This window comes from Aotus nancymaae, unplaced genomic scaffold, assembly GCF_030222135.1.
Source record: "Aotus nancymaae isolate 86718 unplaced genomic scaffold, 86718_ANA_hifiasm-v0.15.2.pri h1tg000062l, whole genome shotgun sequence".
NCBI lineage: Eukaryota > Metazoa > Chordata > Mammalia > Primates > Aotidae > Aotus > Aotus nancymaae.
The window spans coordinates 24,084,837-24,104,459 of NW_026988476.1; the positions used below are offsets into that span (position 1 = coordinate 24,084,837).

The window sequence follows — 19,623 nt, forward strand, 5'->3', positions numbered from 1 at the left end:
CTTGGTGTAATTTAAGTGAATTACAGGCCCCTTTAAATTCACTTATTTAAAACAGATACTCATCCAAAGAGGCACTCTATAAACATTTGGCACATCTTGATGAGCACTTCAATTGTCCTTCAAAGGCAGTGGAAACAACCCCAAAACCAATTACTTATGCTTTCCTCCAAGAAGTCCATTAATGTTGGAATGAGGGCCTGCCTCTGGCTGAGTGTGTCCTCTCCTCTCTTTCATGTTTAGCAATTGTCTCTTCTGGGAAACAGTAGTACAGTTTCAGGCAATCTTTTAAAATTTATAAATTAAATAGTATAGAGGTAAAGGATATTGATGTGAACTAGGAGTTAACATATGTAACAAAGTATAGGGTCTTACATCTGTCCTCTCTTCTCCTGGTTGAAACAATTTAAAAAATGAGAAGAAATTTACACACCTTGATATTCCCACATGCTGAAATAAATATTGGGAGTAGAATCTCCTAAATAAAACAAACCTTTTTAAAAATGCTTTTATTATTATTTTTTAATTTTTGTGGGTACATATGTGTATATATTTATGGGGTACATGAGATGTTTTAATACAGGCATGCAATGTGAAATAAACACATCATGGAGAATGGGGTATCCATCTCCTCAAGCATTTACCCTTTGAGTTACAAACAATCCAGTTATACTCTTTATTTTAAAATGTACAATTTTTATTGACTATAGTCACCCTACTGTGCTATCAAATAAATAGTAGGACTTATTCATTCATTTTATTTTTTTTGTACCCATTAACCATTCCCACCTCCCCACTTCCTTCTACTCTCTAGGTCCATGAATTTCATTGTTTTGATTTTTATATCCCACAAATAAGTGAGAACATGCAATGTTTGTCTTTCCATGCCTGGCTTCTTTCACTTAACACAATCTCCAGTTCCATCCACATTGTTGCAAATGACTGGATTTCATTCTTTTTTGTGGCTGAATGGTACTCCATTGCGTATATGTACCACATTTTCTTTATCCATTCATCTGTTGATGGACACTTAAGTTTTGCTTCCAAATTTTAGCTGTTGCAAACAGTGCTGCAACAAACACAGAAATGCAGATATCTCTTCAATATACTGATTTCCTTTCTTTGGGATATATTCCCAGAAGTGGGACTGCTGGATCACATGGTTGCTCTATTTTTAGTTTTTTGAGGAACCTACACATAGTGGTTGTCCTAATTTACATTCCCACCAACAGTGTACAAGGGTTCCCTTTTCCCCAAAACCTTGCTAGCATTTGTTATTCCCTGTCTTTGGGTACAAGCCATTTTAACTGGAGTGAGATACCTCATTGTAGTTTTAATTTGCATTTCTCTGATGATCAGTGATGAAGAACACCTTTTTATATACCTGTTTGCCATTTTTATGTCTTATTTTGAGAAATGTCTATTTAAATCTTTTGCCTATTTTTCAGTTGGTTTATTAGATTTTTTCCCGTGGAGTTGTTTGAGCTCTTTATATATTCTGGCTGTTAATCCCTTGTCAGATGGGTAGTTTGCAAATATTTTTCTCCCATTCTGTGGGTCATGTCTTCACTTTGTTGATTGTATTCTTTGCTGTGCAGAAGCTTTTTAACTTGATGTGATCCCATTTGTCCATTTTTGCTTTGGTTGCCTGCATTGTGGAGTATTTATCAAGAAATCTTTGCCCAGACTAGTATCCTGGAAATTTTCTCCAGTGTTTTCTTGTAGTAGCTTCATAATTTGAGTTCTTAGATTTAAGTATTTAATCCATTTTGCTTTGATTTTTGTATATGTCAAGAAATACAGGTCTAGTTTCATTCTTCTGCATATGGATATCCAGTTTTCCCAGCACCGTTTATTGAAGAAACTGTCTTTTCTGCAGTATATGTTCTCGGCACCTTTGTCAAAAATGAGTTCACTGTAGGTGTGTGTGTTTCTTTCTGGGTTCTCCATTCTGTTACATTGGTCTATGTGTCTGTTTTTTTTTAAGCCAGTACCTTGCTGTTTTGGTTACTATAGCTCTGTAGTATAAATTGAAGTGATATGTAGTATAAATTGAAGTGATATGATTCCTCCAGTTTCGTTCTTTTTGCTTAGGATAGCTTTGGCGATTTTGGGTCTTTTGTGATTCTGTATATATTTTAGAATTGTTTTTTCTATTCTGTGAAGAAAATCATTGGTATTCTAATAGAAATTGCATTCAGTCTATATATTGCATTTGGTAGTATGGAAATTTTAACAATATTAATTCTTCTAATCCATGAACATAGAATATTTTTTCATTTTTTTAGTGTTTTCTTCAATTTTCTTCATCGGTGTTTCATAGTTTTCATTATAAAGATACTTTGCTTCTTCAGTTAAGTTAATGCCTACGTATTTAATTTTATATGTGGCTACTATAAATGCGGTTATCTTTTTCTTTTTCACATTGTTTACTATTGGCATATAGAAATGCTACTGGTTTTTATATGTTTATTTAGTATCATGAAACGTTACTAAATTTGTTTATCAGTTTCAATAGTTTTCTTGTGGAGTCTTTAGGCTTTTCCAAATATAAAATCATATAATTTGCAAACAAGGGTAATTTGAATTGTTTCTTTCCAGTTTGGATGAGCTTTATATCTTTCTCTTGTTCCAGTGCTCTGGCTAGGACTTGCTGTACTATGTTGAATAAAAATGGTGACAGTGGGCATCCTTGTCATGTTCCAGATCTTACAGAAAAGACTTCCAGTTTTTCACCATTCAGATGTTATTAGTTGTGGGTCTATCATATATGGCTTTTATTATGTTGAGGTATGTTCCTTTTTTCCTCAGTTTTTTGAGGGTTTTTATCATAAAGGGATATTGATTTTTATCATATGCTTTTTCAGCATCAATTAAAATGATCATATGGTTTTTACCCTTCATTCTGTTGATATGGTATATCACATTGATTGATTTGCGTATCTTGAACCATCTTTGCATCCCAGGGATAAATCCCACTGGGTCATGTTAAATGATCTTTCTCATGTATAGTTTGGTCTCCTTGTATTTTGTTGAAGATTTGTGCATCAATTTTCATCAGAGATATTGGCCTGTAGTTTGCTTTTTTTGATGTGTCTTCATCTGGTTTTGGTATCACAGTAATACTGGCCTTGTAGAATCAGTTTGGAAGAATTCTCTCCTCCTCTATTTTTCAGAATAGTTTGAGTAGAACTGGTGTTAATTCTTCTTTAAATGTCTGGTCCCAGGCTTGTTTTTATTGGGACACTCTTTATTATGGCTTTGATCTTGTTACTTGTTATTGGTCTGTTCAGGTTTTAGATTTCTCCATGGTCCAATCTTGGTAGGTTGTATGCATCTAAGAATCTATCCATTTCTTCTAGATTTTCCAAAGTATTGGCCTATAGTTGTTCATAGCAGCCTCTAGTGATCCTTTAAATTTCTGCAGTATCAGTTGTAATGTCTCCTTCTTCATTTCTAATTTTATTTATTTGGATCTTCTCTCTTTTTTCTTAGTCTGGCTAAAAGTTTCTCAATTTTGTTTATTTTTTGTTTTAAAACAACTTTTTATTTTACTGACATTTTGTTTTGTATTTTTCCATTTCAATTTCATTTATTTATACTCAGATCTTTATTATTTATTTTCTTCTCCTAATTTTGGGTTTGATTTGCTCTTGCTTTTCTAGTTCCGTTAAGATACCTCATTAGACTGTTCATTTAAAGTTTTTCCTCTTTTTTGATTTATGCACATACAGCTGTAAACTTCCCCCTTAGTACTGTTTTTGCTTTATCCCCCAGGTTTTGGTATGTTGTCTTTCCATTATCATTGTTCCAATAAATTTTTCAATTTCTTTCTTGATTTCTTCATTGACCCACTGGCAATTCAGGAGCATACTGTTTAATTTCCATGTATTTATATGGTTTCTAAAATTCCTTATTAATTTATAGTTTTATTCCATTGTGATCAGAGAAGATGCTTGCTATTATTTCAATTTTTAAAATGTTTTAAGACTTGTTTTGTGCCCTAATATATGATCAATCCTTGAGAATGATCCATGTGCTAAGAAAAGTATTCTGCACTCCTTAGATAAAATTTTCTGTAAATATCTGTTAGATCCATTTGACCTATAGTACAAATTAAATCTGATGTTTCTTTTTAAATTTTCTGTTTGGAGGATTTGTCCATTGCTGAAAGTAGGGTGTTGAAATATCCAGCTATTGTTATTACATAATAACTCTAATAATATTTCCTTTATATAGCTGGGTGCTCCAGTGTTAGGTGCATATATATTTAAAATTGTTATATCCTCTTGCTGAATTGAGCCCTTTATCATTATATAGTGACCTTCTTTGTCTCTTCTTATATTTTTTGTCTTGAAAGCCATTTTCTGTGATACAAGTATAGCCAGTCCTGATCTTTTTTTGGTTTTCATTGGTATGGAATATCTTTTCCCATCCCTTTATTTTCAGTCTATGCATGTCTTTATAAGTAAACTGTGTTTCTTGTAGGCAAAAGACCAATGGGTCTTGTTTGTCATTCATTCAGCCTATCTGTGTCTTTTTATTGGAGAGTTTAATCCATTTACATTCAATATTATTGTTGATAAGTAAGGACTTAACTCCTGCCATTTTGTTAATTGTTTTCTGGTTGTTTTGTGGTCTTCTCTTCCTTCCTTCTTTCTTTCATGCCTGTGAAGGTGATTTTCTCTGGTATATGATATAGTTTCTTGCTTTACATTTTTTGTGTGTTCATTTTATGATTTTTGATTTGAGGTTACCATAAGGCTTGCAAATACCACCTTATAATCCATTATTTTAACCTGGTAACAACTTAACACTATTTGCATAAACAAGGAAAAAGAAAACTATTAAAAACTCTATGCTTTACTTCGATCCCCCTGCTTTTAAACTTTTTGTTGTTTCTCTTTTTTTTTTTTTTTTTTTTCCTAAGACAGAGTCTCACTCTGTTGCCTAGGCTGGAGTGCAATGGCATGATCTTGACTCACTGCAACCTCCACCTCCTGGGTTCAAGCAATTCAATTCCTGCCTCAGCTTCTCAAGTAGCTGAGATTACAGGCATGCACACCATGCCCAGCTAATTTTTGTATTTTTTAGTAGAGACAGTGTTTCACCATGTTGACCAGGCTGGTCTTAAACTCCTGACCTCATGATCCACCCACCTCAGCCTCCCAAAGTGCTGGGATTACAGGTATGAGCCACTGTGCTAGGTCTGTTGTTTCTCTTTATAGCTTATTGTACTATGTTTTGAAAAATTGTAGTTATTATTTTTGATTGGTTCATCACTTAGTTTTTCTACTTAGGATAAGAGTAGGTTGCATACCATAGTTTCACTGTTATAATATTCTGTGTTTTTCAGTGTACTTACTATTCCAGTGAGTTCTGTACCTTCAGGAGATTATTTATTGCTCATTAAGGTCTTCTTCTTTCTGACTGAAGTACTCCCTTTAGTATTTCTTGTAGGATAAGTCTGGTATTGATCTCTCAGTTTTTGTTTGTCTGAGAAAGTCTTTATCTCTCTTTCAAGTTTGAAAGATATTTTCATTGGATATACTATTCTAGGGTAAAAGTTTTTTTCCTTTGGCACTTTAAATATGTCTTGCCACTCTCTTCTGGCCTGTAAGACTTTGCCACCTCCTGATTGTAGAGGTGATTTTCCACTGAAAAGTCTGCTGCCAGACATACTGGGGCTTCATTGTATGTTATTTGTTTCTTTTTTCTTGCTGCTTTTTGAATCTTTTTTTTATCTTTGACCTTTGGGACTTTGACTATTAAGTTTCCTTTGAAGACTACTTTTGAGGTCTCCTTAAATCTGTTTGGTGTTCTAAGTACCTTCCTGTACTTGGATATTGTTATCTTGCTCTAGATTTGGGAGTTTCTTTTTTATTATCCCTTTGAATAAACTTTCTACCCTTATCTCTTTCTTTACCTCCTCTTTAAGGCCAATAACTGAAATTTTCCCTTTTGAAGCTATTTTCTAGATCCTGTAGGCATGCTTCATTGCTTCTTATTCTTTTTTTCTTTTGTCTCCTCTAACAATGTATTTTCAAATAGCCTGTCTTGAAGTTCACTAATTCTTTCTTCTGCTTGATCACTTCTGCCATTAAAGGAGTCTGATGCAATCTTCAATATGCCAATTGCATTTTCAGCTCCAGAATTTATGGTTGATTCTTTTTAATTATTTCAGTCTCTTTGTTAAATTTATATTATAGAATTCTAAATTCCTTCTCTGTGTTGTCTTGAATTCGAGTTTCCTCAACTCAGTCATTTTGAATTCTCTGTCCAAAAGGTCAAATGTCTGGTGTCTTACTTAGTTCAGTTGGTGAGGCCATGTTTTCCTGCATGGTGTTGATGCTAGCAGATGTTCTTCAGTGTCTGGGCATTGAACAGATAGGTAGTCTCCACCACCTGGGCTTATTTGCAGCCACCTGTCTTAGGAAGGTTTTCCAAATATTTGAAAGGACTTGGGTGTTGTTATCTAAGCTGCCTCTGCTTTAGGGGGCACCCCAAGCCCAGTAACACTATGGTTCTTGCAGATTCATAGAAGTACCACCTTGATGGTCTTAGACAAGATCTGGAAAAATCTTCTGGATTATGAGGCAGAGACTCTTGTTCCCTTCCCTTACTTTCTCCCAAACATACATTCTCTCTCTCTCTTTGTTCTGAGCCATCTAAAGCTGGGGGTGGTGTGACACAAGCACCTCTATGGCCCTCACCACTGTGACTGCACTGGGTCAGACCTGAAGCCAGCACAGCAATGGGTCTAGCCCAAGGCCTGCTGTAACCACTCTCTGGCTACTGCCTGTGTTCACTCAAGACCCTGGCACTCTACAATCAGGAAGTGGCAAAAGGAGCCCTATGTCCTTCCCTTCCAGGTAGTGAGGTCCCCCAGGCCCTGGGTGGGTCCAGCAGTGCCATCTGGAGTCAGGGACTAAAGTAGAAAAAAACTTAGAAGTCTATCTGGTATTCTACTGTATTGTAGCTGAGCTGGCACTCAAACCACAAGATACAGTCCTTCCCATTCTTCCCTCCTCTTTGCAAAGGCAGAGGAGACTCACCCCATAGGAAGTACTACCCGAGGCCATGAGGAGTACTAACAGACTACCACTGATGTTCCCTTATAGCTCAAGGTCTCTTAAGTCAGCTTGGCATGAATGCTGCCTGGCTTTGGACTCATGCTTCAGGGAAGTGGTCTCCCTCTGTCCCCCAGGGCAGGTCCAGAAATGCCATCCAAGAGTCAAGATTTATAATCGGGAACCCCATGAACCCACTTGGCTTTCTACCCCACTGTGGCCATGCTGGTACTTAAGGTACAAGACAAAGTCCACTTCACTTTTCCCTCTGCTTTTCTCAAGCAGAGGGGCTTTTGCCCCATAGCCACCATAGCTGGTTATGTGCTGAGTCTCACCTGAGACCAGCAAGCGTCAGAGGCTCACCCAAGACCTTCGATGTAGTACCTGGGTATCACTGCTGGTTATTCAGGGCCCAAGGGCTCTTCATTTAGCAGGTGATAAATACTGCCAGGACTGGGTCCTTTCCTTCCAGGTAGCAGTTTCTCTTCTGGCCTAGGGTGTGTCTACAAATGTCATCTGGGAGCTAGGGCCTGAAATGGGGCCTCACAATTTTGACTAGTGCCTGTCTTGCTCTGGCTGAGTCGGTCTCCTAGATGCAAGACAGAGTCTTCCCCATTCTTCCCTCTCCTCTCCTCTCCTCAAGCAGAAGGAAGGGATCTTTTTTAGATCCATGAGCTGTGCAGCCTGGAGCTAGGGGACAGGTGATGCCAGCACTCTCTTGGCTGTCCCAGCCGGTGTCTTAGTACGTTGCATGCAGCCCCCAGCCCACTGTCTCTGGGCCTAGTTTAGCACTAGGGCTCACCTATGAGTTACAGTCCTTATGGACTAGACTGCCTTTCAAGATTACCTGGAGACATGAAGCTTCTGGGGAGGGGCAGAGGGGTGGCAACAGTGATTCAAGACTGTTGTTTTTTCTATCTTTTCAGAGCTTCTTTCAGCAATATGAAGTTAAAAACAGGTACTGTAAGTGCTCACCCCATTTTTGGTTCTTATAAGGTGTTTTTGCTGTGTAGATGGTTGTTAACAGGGTGTCCTTGTATGGGGGACAATTGGTGGAGCTTTTTATATTCTGCCATCTTGTTCCCCAAAACAAACCTTTGAAATGGAGGCTACATACTCTCTAAAAGATTAGACTAGATTCATCGGTGGCAAAATCATCTTAGTGAACACATTACACACCAGTACTAGAGGGCTGAGAATTAAGACACTGCATATTTTAAAGAATGGGTCATGTAACCTATTTAGAGTATAGTTTTGATTTTATATATATCTATAAAACATATCTTTTGTCAACAATTCTACACTTATAAATAAATGAAACAGCCATGGATAGACAAAGATTTAGCTACAAAGATGACCATTACTGCATTATTCATAATAGAGTAATGAAAAAATTAGAAACATAGCAAGACATTGGTACATCCATACATGAATTATGCAGCAACTAAAAGTGATGATACAGAAGAATGACATAAGATATTCTTACTGGGTGAGGTGGCTCATGCCTGTAATCCCAGCACTTTAGGAGATGGAGGTGGGTGGATTATGAAGTCAGGAGTTCGAGACCAGCCTGACTAGCATGGTAAAATCCCATCTCTACTAAAAATACAAAAATAGCTGGGCATGGTAGCAGGTGCCTGTAATCCCAGCTAGTTGGGAGGCTGAACTCAGGAGAAGGAGGTTATAGTGAGCTGAGATCATGCCACTGCACCCCAACCTGGGTCACAGAGCAAGACTCCATCTCAAAAAAATACGTATTCTTAATATATTAAGTTTTAAAAGTAAGGCATAAAAACAGTATTCATGGCAAAAACTTATACAGTATATATATATACACACACAGATACATATATACACATACATAATATGAATATATATGTATATATTCAGAAAAGAGACTGGCGGGAAATTCATTAAGGTATTAAGAGATGGGTGATAGAACTATAGAAATTTTGTGTGTGTTTTCTTATCTTTCCTATGATCATCATTGTCAAAGATTGAGTATGCTTTGCAAATAGTTTCTCAGATGAAGATTTTCATGCTCTTGGTAGCAACATCCATAAAAGACTGCTCACAGAAACAACATCTATACGAAGTTAGGAAAGTAGAGTCAGGCAGAAGGGGAAGTTGAGCTGCAATTGTAATAGAGACTGCAACAGATCCCATAGGGAGTTCTGAAACTGGGATGGTCCTTCAGAGGCTAGAAAAGTATGCCTTGTACCCCTATATTGCCAAGCCATTAAATATGAGCTACTCCAAGGAGGGGCATGACCTTGGAGAGGTAGTTCCCTTCAGCTGAGAGCAATGCCTGGTGAAGAACTCAACTGTGATCTATTTGCAGGTAACATTGCAGCAGCCAGGTGAAATGAGTACCTAAATCTTTAACTGGATGTGGGGAATTGGGTGGCACACCACATCTATAACAATATACCTTATGTTACACATATCTTCTACTCATTGTCCTTATTAAATTTGCCCCATCTTTCTTTTTCTGGGGAAACTTACAAAATGAAGGCTAATCAGACAAACAACAGCCCTAACCACTGCAACTGGTCATTGAGCTCCAACAGATATTCATCACCTCCCTCTTATTTCTCAGTTTAAATTCTCCTCACTCTCAGCTAGCATCTCTGCTGATTTAGGTGGTTTACTTGGCGGGGAGGAGGGGAGGAGCTACATCCTAAACCCTAGTCAACCCTGAAGGCCTAATCACTATGCCCTTCCAGGCCATGACTACTGAATTTGCCCAACTACTAACAAAAGTGGGCCTGGGAATACCAACATACAACTCAGAGGATCCAAATTCTTCCCTGAACCTACTCCACCCAATGACCAGGGTCAATTACCCCTGCCATTGGTGATACCTTTCTTTGACTGATGCTCTCTTTGTGCTATAAATCCATAGAGACAAAGCAAAAATAATTTAAATTTAATAGTATTTTTTCTGTGTCCTCAGGTAGAAGTATTCTCCTTTGGGAACCATAACCTCTAGATAACAGAACTTAGAATTATGGGGACTGAAAATACAGATTCTCCAAGAGGCAGTAAATGGATGATATGTAGAAACACTCCTTTATTCCTGAAGCCACATATTATACAGGAATACAGAACCACATGGTAGACCATGATTTGGGATAAAGGCCACATCCTTGAAGATGGCACCCCATCCCTGTATGGCATCATCTCAAAGTTGACAACTCAGCTACACTTTCAAAAAGCTGTTTCATCCCACTATCTGACGAGCAGCTTCTGGGAGATGCAATATTGACAGGACCAGCGATAATGCCATACACCCCCACCACTGCCATATTTCCTTTGCTATAAATTTGGTACTTGGTCTAACATGCCGTTAGGCAGGATTCCCTGTCTGTGAATCAAACTCTCAGTAAGCCCTCAGATAGTGGGGCTGGTTGAGGCCTGGGTGCAGGAAAGCCATATTTATACCTAAAACATGTGTTGATTACAATCAAGATAAATTCTGTGTAGAAGGGGTCCAGTATAACCAATTTGCATCAAATGACTGGTAGTTCTCCTTGAGCCAGACCTCAAGGCTGTTTCTCTACTGGTCCTTGTAGCTGTCATGTTGGATTTTTGGCAGCAGCAAAAGCTAGATCAATCTTAGTGAGTGAGAAACCATACTCTTGGGTTAACGCACAGTCTCTATTTCTGCCACCATAGCTATTCTGTTCATGAGCTGAAATGTGGTACAAATATCTTCACACTTAGTGCACACTTGCAAAGGCCATCCATATTTTTCTTCCCCATATCTTCTTGCCCCCAACATTCTAATACTCTCTTTCAGACCCCTGACCATTTAGTCAAGCCATTTGCAATCGTCCATGAGGCAGTATATATTTACTCCTTTGACCACTTCTTTTATCATACAAAGAGGAAGATGGGCTGCACTGCCCAAAGCTGTGTTCTCTAAAAGGATTCCTCTTTATATAACCACCATAAAAAAAAAAAACAATATATCCATAACCAAGCTTGGTTTTTTTTTTTTTGGTCAACTGATAATATGAGACTATGTATACAGCCCTAGGTATAAGATGAGGGAGTAGAAATGGAGTAAGAGTAGTGGATGGCATGGCAGTCTGAGCTACTTGCTCATGCAGCCTTCTTGTGCCCTCTGACCCTGCTCATGCTCAATCCCAGACGTGCCACTTCTATATGTAGATTGCTGTTGGATTATAATTTATGACTTAGTAGGTCTGATAGAACTCAAGCAAGGTAGACAGTTCAGGCCGTATGTACACTCAAAGTTCCATGTTTAGGTGCTGTGTCTCTACCAGAACCCAGAAACACACAAGGATATGATTTCCAATTAGTACATAATTCTCCACCATAGATGGTACGGCATTGCTTCAGAGCCCTGGGGGTATACATTGTCATGAACCCTGGAAGTATTATTGGTCTGTCTCCTCTACCATCCCTTTCAAAGCATGGCTAGGATTACACACCATAGAGGCTGACCATTTTCTTGATGATATAAAGGCTTGGGAGCCTCTTTTAAGATGGTTTAATCTCAAACAACACACTGGTAGAACTGACTGTGTCTGGCAATCTAGATGTCACAAACGTCAAGCCAAATCAGCAGTTGGTGGTGGAAACAGAAACATCCTGAGTATTTGCAGAAAGCACACAACACAATCAGTAACAATTAAGGCAAAACAGCCATAGTCATTAATTGAGCATGTGCTAATAAATCACATTGTTTCATTATTTTATTTAATCCTCACAATAATCACGTGTGTGAAGTAGGTGCCATTTTTCTCGTTTTTGTAAATACAAAGGGTAAAGCATGTAAGCCACCATGTCCAGCCAAATTATTTAATATGCTTTTTAAATTATTTTAAAAGCATATTAAATAATTTGGCTGGACATGGTGGCTTACAACTATAATCCTAGCACTTTGAGAAGGTGAAGTGGGAGAATTGCTTGAGGCCAGGAGTTCAAGGCTGCAGTGACCCATGATCATGCCACTGCACTTCAATCTGGGCTACAGAGTGAGACCCTGTCTCAAAAATTTAATTAATTAATTAATTTAAAAATAAATATTAAATAGTTTTTCCAAGTTACACAGTAAAAGTGGCATCTCAGAGATTTAAACACAAATTCATCTGACTCTAAATGCTAGGTTCTTTCCCACTGTATTGTAACTACTCCTCAAATTATGAAATTCTCCCCATGAGATAATCTTTCAATATTCCTATTGATTCTTGGTTATCTTCCAGGGAAAACAAGTGAATCTGGAAAGTTAAGGTGAGTTAGATAGAATTTTTAACATTTCTTTATAGCATTTCCTAATCAGAATCTATTTCAGACAGTCAAATATTTCTTCTAGCCGATGTTATTTTGTGAACAATTCCTACCACGGCAAGATAATGTAGTGGATATCTTATGAATCAATGTCACGATTTGACTCTAAAATGTCTTTTATTGTGCATATATTGTGTAATGCCAGCTGGAGAATTCGTCAGAATAAGCTAACTGCTAATAACGAATAATTCCTGAATCTCAGAGGCTTCATATAGTAAAAGATAATTTTTTATGACTCATGTAAATGTTTATAAGGATATTCTTTGATGGGCATCATTTCTGAGTAGCTTACCCCCAAGTGATGATTCAGGTATCCAGTCTCCATTAATCTTGTAAGATACAATCTTCATGCAGTCCCTCCAAGGTTGTCCTGAAAGGCAAGGAGAGTATGGGCAAGGCACATAGAATACTTAACCCTCTTATCCAGGAAGTGACATGCATCATTTCCATTCATAGACCATTGGCCAGAACTTGTCACATGGCCACACCAAAATTCAAAGAAGCTGGGAAATGGAGTCCCCAGTTATACATTATAGCAGGGTCCATGTCTCAGGTGGTTACTCAGCTGTTTCAGCCACAGCTAGTGTTAGCTGATTTGGATTTGCAAAAAGTTTTTTAAAAGCAAGATTACTCAAATAGTTTTCTTTACTAGACACTGATGCTATAACTAGTTGTGATACAAATCAATATGCTGTCCCATGCATTTTGTTGGATGAATTAACCAGACTGCAGTGGGTTGAATGGTGGCCTCGCAAAAAAGATATGTCCACCTGGAACCTCTGCATATGACCAGGGTCTTTTCAGATAAAATTGAATTAAAGATCTTAAGATGAGATCATCCTAGATTAACTGGGTAGACCCTAACCTTAATGATATCTGTCATTAAAAGAGAGAATGGAATAGAGAAGACAAGAAGGCTATGTGCTAATGTGGAGAGAGATTGGAGTGCTGCCACCACAAGCCAGGAAATGCCTAGAGCTACTACAAGCTAGATGAGGCTCCCCCAGAGATTTCAAAGGTAGCATGAATGGCCCTGATGACAACTTGATTTTGGATTTCTGGACTCCAGAACTGTGAGAGAACACACTGCTGTTGTTTTAAGTCCCCAAGTTTGGGGCACTTTGTTACAGCAGTCACAGGAAACTAATACACAGCCTAAATAAGTATGTTATGAACAGAACTGTGTCCCTCCAAAATTCATGTGTTGAATCCCTAATACAGTAGGACTTGTATCCTTATAAGAAGAAGAATATACACCAGGGGTGCGTGTGCACAGAGAAAAGGCCATGTGAGGTTACAGCAAGACAACAACCATCTCTAAGCCAAGGAGAAGCCTCAGGAGAAACCATTCCTATTGACATCTCCATCTTGGACTTTCAGCCTCCAGAACTGTGATAAGTACATTCCTGATGTTTAAGCCACCAGATGATGGCATTTTTGTTATGATAGCCCTAGTGGACTAATAAAAGATGTGCCAGAGAGACTTTCAAAACTTCTAATGAAAAAACCAGAAGGGCCAGATGTCCACATTTGAGAGAGTACTTCTAACTTAATAAGCAAATAAATATAATCATAAGCTAAGAGCATGTGTGATGTAGGCTTCTTACCTATGAGACATGCTTAGCATAGTACCTAGTACAGAGTAAACATTATTTCATCAATCTTAACACAAGCATCTTATTTTTTTCATTTCTGAAACAAGTTATATACAGGCAATAAATATATTTTCCCTTAAAAATCTACTTTTAAATAATTATTTTTCTTAAAATTGAGGTATCTTATAATCAAGGTAAGCACTTCACATGCTGTAGTGCCTTTAATACTCCCAACACCGTAAGGTTTGGGTGCTGTTAGTGAAGCAGTGGCAATGGCCTGCACCAGCTCAAGAGAGCTGACTGTGCTCATCTTTCCCCAACTCTGGGCGGCAACTTGAAATCAGCCACAGTGCAAGTATTTATACCATGGAAATTGCCATTTATCAATGTATCACTAGACGAGACATTATTATTACTCCTGCCTCATAAATAAGGAAACAGAGAGGCTTACTAACTTGCCTTAGTTAATGCTAAGCAGCAGATCACAGATTTCAACACAGGTAGATGGGATTTCCAAAGCACAGGCTCTCAATGCCATTGCTAGGCTGCCATTCACTTGAATGGTATTTAACATAAAGCCATAGCTATAGTAGTAATTCTGGAACTTCCTAAATACCATAATAACAGCAAGCTCTTCTTTGTTCAATTAGTTAAGTTTTGAAGATTATATTGGTCTTCTACCACCTGGCACACATAACGAAAAGTAAAGCCATTACTAGGTAAAATGGAAATAAGTTATAAGGGCACCTACTTGTCACATCATTAAAAATAATACTTGTAATAAGATGCTATTGAGACACCTAACAATAGTGCCATAGGTTTACCACTATCAAAACTTAATAATCCAACAATGTAAATTCCTTGTTCTTTAAATAATAACCTTGTTTAAAGTTATACAGTACATATAGTACATCATCAACAGTAATGCATTCTTTAAATGAGATATTTATCATTGTCTTCCTACAAAGTTTGGATTATGGTTGTTATTCAGGAATGTATAAACTATGGACTGGGGAGGGAGTTATCTCGCTTTTTTCTGGTGGTGAGGGGGACAGGATGTAATCTAACTTTACTTCTACTTCCAAAGATCAGCAAGTTTACAACTGTAAGCAAGAAAGGAATTTGGTCCCACTTAAAATGCCTGCAACTACAGATTTTAACTAAAAGTTAGGAAAAAAAACTACTTCAAGGGGATATAAAACTCCCCAAAAGGCCAGAAAATAGACTGCATTTATTTTTCTTGCAGCTCACAAATATTCATAGATTCAAGAGTATTTGATAAAGGACAAAAAAAAAAAAAAGAATACTAGACTCTTTTACCCTATTCTCTAAAGTCGATTAGATAAATAGTTCCCAGCCACTCACTTTCATGAACCTAAGAAAATGCTGTTGTCTCTTTAAAAACAAGAGATTGAGAAAGGAAAGGCAAAATCTGGGATCCTATGACTGTTATCTCATGGAAGCCTGCAGATTCTAGCTTGTTTCTAAATCTTTGGTTATGGAACAGAAGCAAAAAAGACCTTCCTTTCTTCCTTTTTTAATAACTTAGGGAAATTGATAAGTGGGACAGTAGGAAAAAAAATGCTTGTCACCACACAATGGACCATAAGTAATGCTAAAAACAGGACAGAGAGGTTAAGGTCCTCACCACTTCTTGCTAATTACCCATCTTTTTTCCACTCTACATTCTTAAAGGTTTCTTGAAATGAAAACAAAGGAATCCAACCAAAACCAACATTTTGATGAGTAAAGTGTAAATGAATGAGAAACAGATGGGCTTGGTTTTCCCATGAGTCTATAAATGAAGGGCAAGGTACTTGGGGCAAAATGCACCGGGGCTTCACTGGCAAATTCTTTGCTCTGTTAACAAATCCAAAATGCAGCCAAAGTTCATGCACCCACATCTCCACACATTGGCAAGACTCAGAATGAAGAATATGGATGCCAAAGAAGCAGGCTTTGGAGACCCCCAGGACATTGTTCGGCACCTCACAAATCATATTTTATAGGTGCCAAAGGCAGTTGCAAATCTCACATGTGCAGCCAGAAGTTTTCATTCAAGAACCCAGCAATTTTGGCTTTGATCAGAAACCACAGATTGGTGTAAACATTTCTCTTGCCACGTTTTAGGATATTTATGCTTTGCATGGATCCTCCTGGTCTTAGGATCACAAAGTGTTCTGCAGGCATCTGCTGCCAAGTCATCTCCGCCTTAGCCTTCAGGTGGAGAAACAAGGCATAAGTAGAGGTAGCGTGATGTGCCAGAGGTCATTCCCTAAATCAGAGGGGAAGAGCTCTTCTTCGTGCATCCAGGCCAAAGATGAATGCCCCTCCTGTCTCTCCTTGGGATTAGTATCTCCCTGCTGTCTTCAAATCATGTATATATCAAGTTACAGCTCAGAAAGAATGCATTTTTGGGTTTTCATTTGGGGGTAAGTATAGGCCCCCAAACCACGGATAATTTGAAAACCATCCAAACTGACTTTAAGATTTTTGAAAATAATTTATTTGGCAATCCTAAGACCCAGGATTGGCCATTTGGCCAAAGTAACATTCCCTTCAGTGCAAATACTACAATTAATGGGCCACATCGTCCTCCGCTCTAGAGCAACATAAGCGGCCAGCTGCTGGAGAACGCTGTGCGGTCTTCCAGTGTAAACGCCACTGATATCATCACCATCAGAAGGTCATAAAACTGATTGATTATAAACACAGCTCTCATTTGTTTACAGCTTACATTTTTGAGTTCGTGGTAATTAGCACATTAGCCGTCTCTCAGGGTGAGGGCTCACAGGTGCTGGGAGAGAGCCTTCCAAGGGAAACCAAGCCAGGAGGAGACCACAAAACCTTTCACAAAGTAATCACTGGCCTTTACCAGAAACAGACTGGGAAAACGCTGATTCTGCTGAATGCAGGGTAGTTGGTGACACCTACATGGGGTCACCCGTATGGGAGGGCATTTAATTCCCATAAGCAACTTCTTTTAACACAAGGTAAGGTTGGAAAAAATCCAAAACATTTTAGAAATGTGCAGGAGATGTCCTCTGTGAGGAGCCCGCAGCTGCTAGAGCCTTTTAAGATTCCTTCCCTTTCTCTCAGGTCAACAAAGACAGATAAAGATCACCCTTGCTAGTGGTAACTGGTACTTAGTTTCTTTTAGTTATAGTTAAAATAAACTCTTTTAGTCTTATAAAGATGTTGCTTCTCAGACACAGAGAAAGCGGCCGGCCCAGCTGTCTCCCCTGGATTTTTATTCTTGTCTCAGTTCCTGCCCCTTCCAGTTTTGCTCCGAGCTTTCCACCATCAAGGCATGTTTTATTTGGACAGCTGGGGCCACCAGATTGGTGCAGATTGTCTAATTAGTCAACCAAGCCTCTTGGGTAAGCGAGTTTTCCATATTAGCCCCTGTGAGAACTCCAGAGAGCCTAAAAAGCCTCCTAAATCATTAAAAGGATATCCTTTTAAAGGATATGTGCTCATGATTTTGGTTGTTGGATAGATCAGAGAACTAGCCTTATAAAAACAAAAGACAAAACAAAAACCTGTTTTACTCAATTCCTAAATCTTTTTGCCCAGTATGAAATTCTTTTCAGTATCTTGTGATGAACTGTTAACAAGTCAAGGGCTCTGGATCTGAATATGGAACATTAATATGTGTTCATCATGGGCCACATTCATGGTCAGCAATTTGAATTCCATTTTCCATTCATGGTATTATTTTAATAATTAATATTCATATTGAGTTTTACAGTTTTCAAAGTTCCATTGCCTATATTATCTCTTTTGATCTTTATAGCAATGCCATGAAGTTGGGCAAGCACCACGATATCTACATTTTATAGTTTAGGAAACAGACTCAGAAAGATTAACTGACCTATGCCAGATGCCAAAAAGCAGTAAAATGCTAAATCTTCTCATTTGAAATTCACTTTCTTTGACCTTCATCACATGATTTGTGGGAGTTTTAATATGAAGGATATTCCTTTGAAGCTTTTGTTTTGTCTGCTTTCCAAACTTTAGCCGCTAGAATAGGAGAGTTGGCAGCTAATTTCTTGGTATACAGAAGTAGCTACAAATAATAATCAGGTGGTCTTTAGGTATTTCAAGTATCTGTAAATATCCAGTTACAACACTACAGATATACTGTGAAAGAGCTCAAATAGGAGGATGTGCTTGCTTCATTGAGTTGCTGAAGTTCAATTTATGCTGTACTGCAGTGTTTCCACTGGCACTGCATAGTGATTATTTCCACAATTTTTAAAAAAATGCTCAATATTTTTCTCATATTTCACTGACTTTTGCTGTAGTGATTACTTGAGAGTTCACACTAAAATTTTGGTATTCGTGAAACCTTAAGGGCAAGAAATAAAAATGTCAGATTAATCAGTATTTCCAGATAAATCTGTTCTCATAAAGAAATTCTAATAATCAAAGAATAGGATTTGGTGCAATATCTCCCATTGGGATGATTTCCACTCCAAGCAACTGAAGTAAAGATGGGTTTTGATGAGTTCAATCATTCAACTTATTTTTATCAACTTCTATCACATACTAGGCACTGTGCTAGTTCTAGGGATGTCAGAGTGAGTAAGAGGAGATCACGTCCTGTTATCCTAGAAATTCCAGCCTAATAAGGGGCCTTCCTTGGGGAGCCTCTCCGGCTGCCAAGAAATGCCCTTCTTCTTTGCTCTCATAACACCATTTGCATATTACATTTCCTTATATTTGGCACATCAAATAATAACTGTTAACTTGATCTGTTGGCCATCTTTCTATCTTATTCATAATCATGTCCCCAGTACCTGGGTCCCTGACTGGCATGTAGCAAGTTTAATAAACACTTCAATGAATAAATGAATCTTACTTCATACTGGATTAGAAACCCAAACCAAATGTCAAAAACTACCTTATCTATATAGCCTAGTGTGATGCCTTTAGAAGACCCCCTTGTCAAAACTGACTTTCAGAATTTGTTGTGACACATAAAAAGCACTTTGTAGCGGGGGAAAACTGGGCACTATTACAAATCATTGAATATGTATTTTTTAAGAATTCCTCTCTACCCCATTTATCCTTCTCCTCTTCTTAATATCGCTCTACTTTTTCAGCTGTTTCTTTAACTACTTTTCACCTGCTGCTACATAGCTAATGTAGCTATACCTTTTGGCCTTCACATGTCTAATTATTCTCATCCTTTCATCATTCCTTTAACTTCTTTTCATATTTCATTCTAACTTACGAGAGTTTATTCTCAACAACTGCTAGAGAAGAGATTATCAATAATCCCATTATATAATATTAGGCAGAACTCAAATAAGCCTTAGGTTTTCCTGGTGAGCTCTTTGATAAAAACACAATTTAAGTTCTTCAGGTAGAAAATCCCACGAAGAACACAAGGTGTGGCCACACACATGAGCCACAAGACAGATCAAGGAGAGATCTTGCTCCAGCTCTGAGTTAGCTGTGTAGACTAGACCAGTTTTGTCAGGATATCTGACATGATAGGATGTCTAGATGATGATAAGAGATGATAAGAACTAGGGAAGTCAACTCATCCTAACCAAGCCAAGAGAAGTCAAATATCAATTACTTCCTTTAAAATGAGACTTCCAACTTCTCAACAGATTAAATTCCCAGTTTAA

General features: G+C 38.0%; 1 protein-coding gene across 1 annotated transcript in view; it reads right to left on the reverse strand.

The window, feature by feature from the left end:
- The window catches only part of BMP4 (bone morphogenetic protein 4), a 121,867-nt gene extending 109,104 nt beyond the window's left edge, over positions 1-12,763 (reverse strand). Inside the window, exon 1 of the mRNA XM_012451026.3 lies at positions 12,679-12,763. The gene's annotated coding sequence lies outside the window, so the exon portion shown is untranslated. The remainder of the gene's footprint in view (positions 1-12,678) is intronic.
- Positions 12,764-19,623: the final 6,860 nt, after the last annotated feature.